A 10810-nucleotide genomic window follows, 5' to 3' on the forward strand; every position below is an offset into this window, starting at 1 on the left:
TTTTGATGATAGGGTGTTGATTTTAGATCTTTCCTCTCTTCTCTGGTGGGCATTTATTGCTATAAATTTCCCTTTCAACACTGCTTTAAAGGTGTCCCAGAGATTCTGGTAATTTGTGTCTTCATTCGGGTTGGTTTCAAAGAACATCTTTATTTCTGCCTTCATTTAATTGTTTATCCACTCAGAAGCAAGTTGTTCAGTTTCTAAGTGGTTGTGCGGGTTTGAGTGTTTCTCAAACTAGATCCTGAGTTCTAGTCTGATTGTGCTGTGGTCTGATAGACTGTTTGTTATGATTTCTTTTCTTTTGCATTTGCTGAAGAGTGATTTGCTTCCAATGATGTGGTCAATTTTAGAGTAAGTGCAATGTGGTGCTGAGAAAAATGTATATTCTGTGGGTCTGGGGTGGAGCGTCCTGTATATGTCTATTAGGTCTGCTTGGTCCAGCTCTGCATTCAAGTCCTGGATATCCTTGTTAATTTTCGGTCTCACTGATCTGTCTAATACTAACAGTGGAGTGTTGAAGTCTTCCACTATTATTGTTTGGGAGTCTAAATCTCGTTTTAGGTCATTAAGAACTTGCTTTATGTATCTGGGCGCTCCTGTGTTGGGGGCGTATATATTTAGGATAGTTAGCTCTTCTTGTTGCTTTGATCCTTTTACCATTATCCAGTGACCTTCTTTGTCTCTTTTGATCTTTGTTGGTTTGAAGTCAATTTTATTAGAGACTAGGATAGCAACCCCCACTTTTTTTTGTTCTCTATTTGCTTGGTACATCTTCTTCCATTCCTTTGAGTCTATGTGTGTCTTTGTACGTGAGATGGGTTTCCTGAATATAGTACACTGATGGGTTCTGACTTTTTATCCAGTTTGCCAGTTTGTGTCTTTTGACTGGGGCGTTTAGGTCATTTACATTCAATGTTAATATTGTTATGTGTGAATTTGATCCTGACATTTTGTTACTGACTGGTTTTCTTTCCCATTAGTTAACTCATTTTCTTCATTGCATTTTTGGTCTTTGCCAACTGCTTTGCTTTTGCAGTGACTGGTACTTGCTCCTTTCCGTGCTTAGTGTTTCTTTCAGGAGTTCTTGTCGGGCAGGTCTGGTGGTGACAGAATCTCTCAATAATTGCTTGTCCATAAAGGATTTTATTTCTCCTTCACTTATAAAGCTTAGTTTGGCTGGATATGAGATTCTGGGTTGAAAGTTCTTTTCTTTAAAGATGTTGAATATTGGCCCCCACTCTCTTCTGGCTTGTAGGGTTTCTGCTGAGATCTGCTGTGAGTCTGATGGGCTTTCCTCTGTGGGTGAACTGACCTTTCTCTCTGGCTGCTCTTAGCATTTTTTTCCTTCATTTCAGTGCTGGTGAATCTGATGATTATGTGCCTTGGGGTTGCTCCTCTTGAGGAATATCTTTGTGGTGTTCTCTGTATTTCCTGGACTTGAATGTTGGCCTGACTTTCTAGGTTGGAGAAGTTCTCCTGGATAATATCCTGAAAAGTGTTTTCCAGCTTGGATTCCTTCGCTCTATCACATTCAGGTACACTGATCAAGCATAGATTAGGTCTTTTCACATAATCCCATATTTCTTGGAGGCTTTGTTCATTTCTTTTCACTTTTTTATCTTGTCTCGTCTTCTCTTTTTATTTCATTGAGTTGATCTTTAATCTCTGATATTTTCTTCTGCTTGATCGATTTGGCTATTAAAACTTGTCTTTGCTTCACGTAGTTCTCATGCTGTGCTTTTCAACTCCATCAAGTCACTTATGTTCTTCTCTAAGCTGGTTACTCTAGTTAGCATTATGTCTAATTGTTTTTCAAGGTTTTTGGTTTCTTTGCATTGATTTAGAACATGTACCTTTAGCTCAGAAAAGTTTATTATCCACTTCTGAAACCTGTTTCTGCCAATTCATTGCACTCCTTGGTCAAGTTGTGATCCTGTGTTGTTGAGGAGTTGTGATCCCTTGAAGGAGAAGAGGTGTTCTGGTCTTTGATGGTTTGATCTTTTTTGTGCTTCCCCCCCCCCCATCTTTGTGGATTTACCTGGCTGTGGTGTCAGGAAGCTGCTTGATGAGGTTGCATGTCTGCTTGTGGAGGCACTACTGGGTTTCTAGGGACTCCTTCAGTTTACTCGGGAAGCTTCCGTGCCTGTTTTTGTTTATACTCGGAGATTAGACCTGCCTCTTCCGCTGACCTGTCGGCACTGCTGGGTTGTCAAGAACACCATCCCATTGCTACGTAGGCTTTCTGTTTTTTTGTTAAAACATGTAGCCCAGTCCCACCCCTCTAGTGGTGGGTTGTACCCTTCCTCCACTGGGCTGGATCATTCAGGGTTCATCTCAGACTGTGGCACTGGCTGCGCAACCCACTAGAGTCGGAGCTTCAACCCTCTGGGGTTTGTGGTGGAGGGTAGGGACCCACCCAGCCGCACCAGACAGTTTTCCCCTTTCAGCTTCCTCTCTCTCCAGTCATGGGGTAGGGACCTGCCCAGCTGTTCCTGCTTACAGCTCCCTCTCTCTCTGGGTTGGGGAAGGGGGTGATGGCTCAGTCCGAGGGCTCTTATTTAACTCCATGCTTGTAATTCCCGGTGCTTGACTGGCAAAGATCCCCTGTTCTTTATATTGCTGAGGCTTTGTGGGAGGTGCTATATCTGGACCAGAGTGCCAGAAGGCAGCCTCCGACTTGCCAGTCAGATGTACTTTCTGGGTGAAACAGTACCCCTCCCGACATCGGTCTGCCCTGAGTGGGCTTTGCTCACCATCAGACCAGACCCATTGAAATGCACCTGGTACCTTGGTTGGAGCTAGGAGATCTCTGGATTTCTGGGTCTCTCTCGCTGGGTGTTGTGCACTGGAGTTGTGTCTAATCAGCCATCCTGGATCTTCTGATCATTCATTATTACTTAGAATGTAAATACTTGGTGGTAAGATGGTAGACTATCTATTGAGAAATGAAATAAAGATAGATCCAAAGTTACAACTCCTTCAAGTTACCATGTCTGTCCCAACAGTGACTCAGACACCATGTGAAGAGAGAAATTAAAACCTTATTCTGAACTAATTTCTCAGTCTGTTCACCAAAAGAGATTTGGCTCTTGACTACTGACCTTCAGGCTTTATTCTTCCATTTTTTTCCCTTACTTTGTCATGCAGTCTCAAAGTTGATTTGTCCAGCTATTATCTGGGTTCCTTTGAGAAGAATTCTGCTAAGAATTTTCTACTAAACATTGCTTTAGGAAACATCTCAAATTGCTGCAGTACAAAGAAATTACTAACCAATAAACATGACTTCAATATTTTTAAGTTATGTTAAGAGATAGATAGCTTCCTCTCATACTAGGTTTTGAATTGTCCAGTTTCTGATTCAGTTTAGAACAGTAAATTTGAAAACACCAAGCTTATACATTTAGTCTGTTCTCATGTTGTTACCTGAGACTGGGTAATTTATAAAGAAAAGAGGTAATTAGCTCATGGTTCTGCAGGATAACCTAGAAGCATGGCTGGAGAGGCCTCAGAATATTACAATTAATATTTTATAAATTATTAACAAATATTACAAAATATTAACAAATGAGAATGACAGATAAAGTGTCTTTGAGGAAGGCAAAGAAGGCAGCACCTCTTACACGGCTGGTGCAGGAGGTATAGAGAGCAAGCGGAGGTGCTACATGCTTTTAAACAACCATATCTTGGGAGAGCTCACTCACTTGCATGAGAACAGCAAGCAGGAGATCTGCCCCCACAGTCCAGTCACTTCCCACGAGGCCCCTCCTCCAACACTGGAGTTTACAATTTGTCATGCAATTTGGATGGGGACACAAATCCAAACCATGTTAATAACCAAATACATTATTTCTATGTTGAGAACACTGTGCCTCTAAAGTTGAAAGCAATATTAAAAAAAAATTTTTTTAAATAGCTTTTATTGGATTTTCAGCTACATACAAATAGGATTTGAAATGCATGCAATTCCATTTTAAAAACCATAAAAAATAAATTCCACATGATTTCTTAATCACTTTCTACTTTTGCCTGTAGTTATAAGAGAGTATAAAATAGTTGAAAATTAGTGAGGATGATAATGATCATGATGACGATTTAGTGTCATGTAGAAATAGAAAACCTAATGTGCCAGTTGTAGACATTTGACACCCTGACTTTGACCAACACATTTGGATGGTGTCAAAGGATGTTTTTGGATACCCCACAAAGAAAAATCAGCAAAATGTCTATGAATGCTAAACTTAGTTCCCCTAACATGGGGAACTTTAGGGCATGATATATATCTGATTCATCTTGGAATACCTCCATAACGCCTATTCCAGAAGTCAACAAATAAGAATGACAAAGTTTTAAACTTATATCAGCATTCCAGAATTAATATTGACAAATTCATATTGGCGTGTAACAGATTTTGGAAACAAAGTACTATGCATGTGGGTGTCAAAAAGAATAATGCACATTTCTGAATGACTGAAGGATAGCAGATGACTTCAAAGCCACTAGCAGACTGTTTACTTTTTCTGGGATCAAGGACCCTGCATGGATAAAAGGCAAAGGAAGTCATCCACCTTGAAAAAAATTTTTTTCTTAAAATAGAGGTTTGCTATCTAAAGCTCCTTTAATTCCTAGGTTTAGCTCTATGAAATCATTCTCTTTGATGTTTAATCATCCCAAATCCTATAATAATAATTTGGGGAAAAATAGGTTGCCATGGAAAACAGAGTGGGGTAGGGTTATGAGTCTAGCATTAGGAAGATTTGACCTGGTTATAAAATTCATTCATGGAAGCACTGTGGTTAGAATTCATGGGAAACCACCCAGCATTATGCTTGCTTAAAGGAAGTAACAGGATATAGAGAGAGGTGCCTTCAAACAAAGCTGTTATAAATCTGCAACAGACAGTCTTAACACCTAAATTACTTAAACTAAAGCAGATGTTTTATGTATATTAAATTTGATGTTGATTTTTGTTTGTTTATATGTTTAGGTTAACAAAAGAAAGCAGAGACATTGGAGGAAAGTATACAAATAGTTCTAGATATGCTTTTCTTAAGAAAGAAATATTGTAATATAGGTGAAGGGCAGAAATACTCAACTGCTAATGAATGTAATTCCTCCACATTCTCTCATTTTACTCACCTTGTCTCTCTCATTTGCCTCAGATTTCGCAGTTGTAACAGGGATTGTGGTTTACATGAAAAAGTAGATTTTTTTTTCCTTTTAAATGGACATATATATCTTCAGATGTAAAACTTTAGAATTTCAAAATATGATAAAAATTTTGTCACTTTATAGGTTTTGATTTAATTTATTTTAAAAGTTTCACTATTCTTTTGATAGTAGCTGACAGATCCAATCCTGTTCCCATATGCTTTCTGCTATTTTAAAAGAAACAGTACACAATTGCCTCAGAGAAGCACCATGTGTTTCCAAAGTGTGAATCTGAAAACCATCCATCTGGGCATGTTGGCATCTTCCTGAGTTGTATGTGATTGAAAGAAATGTATTCAACATTTTGCAACTCTTTGGCTGCATGAGAAAGAGAATAAGGTAAGGAGATCTTTTCCCATTTCCAGTTGTTGAGAATCAAGTCTGCTCCTTTAGATTGGAATACCTTGCCCACTCTTCTGCCTGGATAGCCCCAAGCGTTCATCAAGATTCACAGCACCAGTTGCCTCCTTAGTGAATTCCTCTGTCACCCTAGCTCTGTATTTGTCACATAACTAACTCTATGCATACTCATATGAAAATGATTATTTACTTTGATTAAAATTATTTCTTCAGCTGTTGCTTCTCCTATAATCTATGAACTCCTAAAATGGAAGGCAGTTGGTCTTTAATGCAATTCAATTCAACGAATAATATTACAATGTTCCAGATACTAATCTAGAGGCTGCAGAAACAATTCTGAATAAGAAGAGAGCATTTTTGCCTTCTAGAATTCACAGTCTAGCTGGGGAGATAGAAATTGAGCAAGTAATTAGAATTAAAGATGATGCTTGGTAAGGAGTTAAGATAACTGCATCTGAAATCTCACGTAGATGAAAACAAAAAGTTTAAAGTTTAAACTTAACTTGAATATTGTTTGTATTCATGGTAGTTTTTGTCTTGCATGGCTTAGACATTTAGATTAATTTTCTAGATTGTTAAAATTATTGTATATATTTCTTGTGAAGGTATAGAACAGTCACTAAATTATGGGCCAGGCATATTGTTAGGTTTATGTGTGTATATACACACATAAGTTATATTATATATAACTTATAAATAATATTCACTTATAGTGAATTTATAAGCCCTCTATACCTGTTACTTTGTTTTATTTTGAAACTTAATCCTAAAAGTAAAGGTTTTTCTCAAATCACTTAAAAAGCAGATAAATTATATGGAATGAGTATAGCTTCAAATATATGATATCAAAATATGGCCACATATTCATCAAATAAAACCAATAACTTTATGATAAACTAAGAAACTGAGAAATATTGCCACAAAACATTAAAGGCAGAGTGAATTCCGATATTTTGATCATGTTAGAGTTGACTTGTCATTTTAGGCTGGCCTAACAGAATACCATAGACTGGATCACTTAAACAGCAGAAATGTATTTCTTACAGTTAAGAAGACTGGAAAGTCTAAGATCAAGGTGCTGCCAGATCCAATGTCTGGTGAGGGCACTTTTCCCTGTGGTGAGGGTTTGTAGATGACTGACTTCTCATTGTATTTTTACATGGTGGACAGCAGAGAGGGAAGAAGCTAGCTCTCTTGTGTCTTTTATAAAGATATTAATCCCATTCAGAGAGGCTCCACCCTTTTGACCTAAGTATCTCCCAAAGGTGCATCCTCCTAATACCAATATTTTAGAGGTTAATATATCAACATGTGAATTCTGGAGAGACATAAACATTCAGTCCATGGCAGAGTGTGTAACTGGTTCCATTGATAAAAGAACAATTCAGTAAAAACAAAAAAATAATAATTCCATCAGATTTTGGTTAAGTTGATTATCATAGAATTTGGCTCATTAATAAAATAACCTGTTTCTACCCTAAATGGGAATACTTTGATTAATGTTTCTACTTATTAGTGACCAAATTCCTCAAGAGAAAGCACTGTCTCTACTTTTTTCAAACCTCATTCATAGTATCTGGATTAGGATTCTACACAATATGAGAGCTTCGTCAAAGTTGAGTAAATCAACTTGGACCTCATTATTAAAATGCAACAACTTTAATTAATAGACACCCTTTTATTGATACAGGTGTCTCCTGCTATGGAAATTTTCTCTTTTAATGGAAATTATTTTGCTATCAAAACTCTAGAATTGAATTGAAGCACTACTCTTCAGACCAGAAAAATGTTGCAGAATATGCATTTCAGCACTTTTTGGAGGGCCGTAAGTCTGTACGCTGTTGGTAGGAAGAAACTCTCTTCTCTCCAGCAGAAATGAGAAAAAAGGGGAATTGTTACAAAATTAACATGGGACCAGCTTAAGAGATGTACTGAGAGGAAAAGAGAGATTAGAATATCAGCCAGGAGGCAATAATATAGAAAAAGTAAAGTTTTCATATCTTGACAAAAGAAAATGTTTACTTTGTCAAAAAGTTTTTTACATTGTATATTATGAATAAATTTGAAATTCAAATTATTGTCCAACCATGATGAATATATTTGCTACTCTGACCAGTTTTTAGAATGCTGTGATGAGAGTTGTGTGATCTCCAAGTTTGTATAATAAAGAGAAAACCCTGAAAATCTTTCACTTTGTCATGCCTGCGCTGAGGGCAGATGACTCACTGTATGAATTCAAGTTAAATCACTTAACCTTTTTCTCTTATTCAACCCATCTGGGAAGCTGAATACAAGCACTTCACCATGAAACAGATGGCGAGTGAGTCTAAGCTACATTTTCCCAGATTAAAAAAAGAAGAAAAATGTGTTATAAGGACTAAACGAACCAAATGTGGAAAAAAATCCAAGGATTACATGGAAGAGAGCTATAAGCTGGATCAGACCTTTTCACCTGTAAAAAAACAGTATAATGCTCACAAAATAAGTCCTAGGAGATGATTTGGGTACAAAATCAGTAAAATCTTTTCATAAGCATCATATGTGTAATGGGGTCATTAATGATGGTATTTATAGTAAGTAAAATGCTATTTGTTTGCTTGTTCATTTACCTGTATGTCTCAGAAACAAATTCTATAACTTTAGGATACTTTTAGGTTATCCATTTGATAACTGTAAAGATAAATGCTAAGAAAAACATCTTGAGAAAATTTATGAGACCCACCTAGATTGTAGCTCCAATGAAATTTAACATGTTTGAAAATAAAAACTTTCCAATAAGTTCTAGGATAATTGTTTTCTAATCTATTCTTTAAATGCATATAAATTGCTTAGAAGTAAGGCAAGTTATTGTCCCTTTCTAACTTTGGATTTTAATTTTATTATGAATAAAATTATATTAAATTCAAATGTATTTACATGTGAATATATCTGTCACATTTTATGGAAAGAAAATGTTTGTTGCAAAGAAAGATATTTTGATGAATAAAGTAGAACAATAAAAAGTATCTGCATCTTATTTCCTGACCAGTTGGGATAAAGTTGGGGAAAATTAGCTTACCATTTAAAAGACATGGTTTGTAGATGAGGCTGGATACAAAATCTGAGAAATTCACATTATTGACTTCCAGATAACACAGCTTAAAATCCAGACTGTCCCTATTGAAGTAACAATGACATTCTTCAAAGAAAAAAAGAAAAATTCTAAAATTTGTATTTCACCACAAAAGATCTCAAATAGCCAAAGCAATCCTGAGCAATAAGAACAAGCTGGAGGCGTCACACTACCAGACTTCAAAATATGCCATAACGCCATAGTAGCCAAAATAGAAACATAGACAAGTGGAGCAGAATAGATAACCCGGAATTTAATCCATGTATCTACAGCTAACTGATTTTTGACAAAGATGGCAAGAATATTCATTGCGGAAAGGACAGTCTGTTCAATAAATGGTGCTGGGAAAACTGGATATCCATATACAGAGGAATGAAATTAGGCTCCTACCGCTCACCCTGTACGAAAATCAACTCAGACCAGAGACACTGGAAGAAAACAGTAGAAATATTTACCACATTGGTCTGGGAAAAGGTTTTATGAATAAAACCTCAAAATTACAGGCAACAAAAGTGAAAATAAACAAATGGTGTTATATCAAACTAAATAACTTCTACACAGCAAAAAAGAAAATCAGCAGAGTGAAAAGACAACGTAGAGAAGGGGAGAAAATATTTGCAAACTATTCATCCGACAGGGAATTAATACCCAGAATATACAAGTATCTCAAACATCTCAACAGCAAAAAACCAAACGATCCCATTTAAAAATGAGCAAATGATCTGAACAGACATTTCTCAACACCATACAGATGGTCAATAAAAGTACTTTTTAAACATGCCAACATCACTAATTATCTGGGAAATTCAAATAAAAACCATAATGTATCATCTCACCCTAGTTAGGATGATTAATTTCAAAAGAACAAAAAATAACAAGTACTGTTGAGGATGTAGAAAAGGAAACTCTTATACACTGTTGGTAAGAATTTAAATAAGTGCAGCCATTATGGAGAAGAGTATGTAGGTTCCCCAAAAAACTGCAAATAAAATTACCATATGACCTGGGAATCCCACTACTGAACATTTATCTAAAGGAAAGGAAATCAGTATATGGGAGAGACATTTGCATCCCCATGTTTCTATGTTTATTATAGCACCATTCATAATAACCAAGTTGTGGAATCAACCTGGGTGTCCAACAGCAGATTAATGGATTAAGAATTTACAGTATATATATATATACACACACACACACAGTGGAATACTATTCAGCTGTTAAAAAGTATAAAATGCTTTCATTCACAGCAACATGGATGCAACTGAAGGACATTATATGAAGTGAAATAAGCCAGGAACAAAAAGTTAAACACTGCATGTTCCTATGACTCCTAAAAAAGTTGAGTCATAGAAGTCAAAAAGGCTGGAAAGGGTGTGGGGCATAGGAGGATAGAGATTTGTTAAAGGATACAATGTTACAATTGATAGAAAATAAATTCTAGAGTTCAATACTAGATGTAGGATAAATATGACTAATAATATATAGTTTCAAATTGCTAGAAGCAGGGTATTGAATATTCCAAACACAAAGAAATGATCAGTGTTTGATATGATGGATATGCCAATTACTTTGATTTGATAACTATATATTAATCAAAACATCACTATCTACTCCATAAATATGCATTACTATCATACATCAATTTTAAAACAATCATTTACAAAAAATAAAAGAGACTGGACTTTGGGTCTAGGGACTGCCTCTAAACAGAGGCTCCACTGTGGTTGAGGCAAATGATACCTCACTAACCCAATGCAAACGTCCTTTGACTGATTCTCAAAAGCCTCTTTATAAAGCAATATAAAAATATGTATGTTTTTCTTTCTTCAAGGAATCACTTTTTATTGAAGTTAGGTCATATTACTATTACCAAGAAATATATATGAGGCATTTGCTCATTATACATCATATCCAGCAAGTTTCCAATGCTTAGTATAATTTAGACCAATATTGCCTTTGATGGGGAAACCTTGTTTCCCTTAGACAATGCATATTGGTTTTCCATAACTATCTTGAATACCTTCATATGTCTTCCTTATGGTCTAAATACTGAATATAGACTTCCTATTAATTAGTACTACATGTCTCCATCTTTCTTTCACTAATGCTGAGACATGGCATGATACT

The 10810-nt window shown here is 36.0% G+C and overlaps 1 long non-coding RNA gene across 1 annotated transcript in view; it reads left to right on the forward strand.

Moving 5' to 3' along the window:
* Positions 1-8576, forward strand: part of LOC118152830 (uncharacterized) — a 28327-nt gene extending 19751 nt beyond the window's left edge. The window contains exons 2-3 of the long non-coding RNA XR_004741734.2: positions 5391-5550; positions 7262-8576. This is a non-coding gene — a long non-coding RNA (uncharacterized LOC118152830). The remainder of the gene's footprint in view (positions 1-5390; positions 5551-7261) is intronic.
* Positions 8577-10810: the final 2234 nt, after the last annotated feature.

The sequence above is a fragment of the Callithrix jacchus genome, chromosome 1, assembly GCF_049354715.1.
Source record: "Callithrix jacchus isolate 240 chromosome 1, calJac240_pri, whole genome shotgun sequence".
In the NCBI taxonomy this organism is placed as follows: domain Eukaryota; kingdom Metazoa; phylum Chordata; class Mammalia; order Primates; family Cebidae; genus Callithrix; species Callithrix jacchus.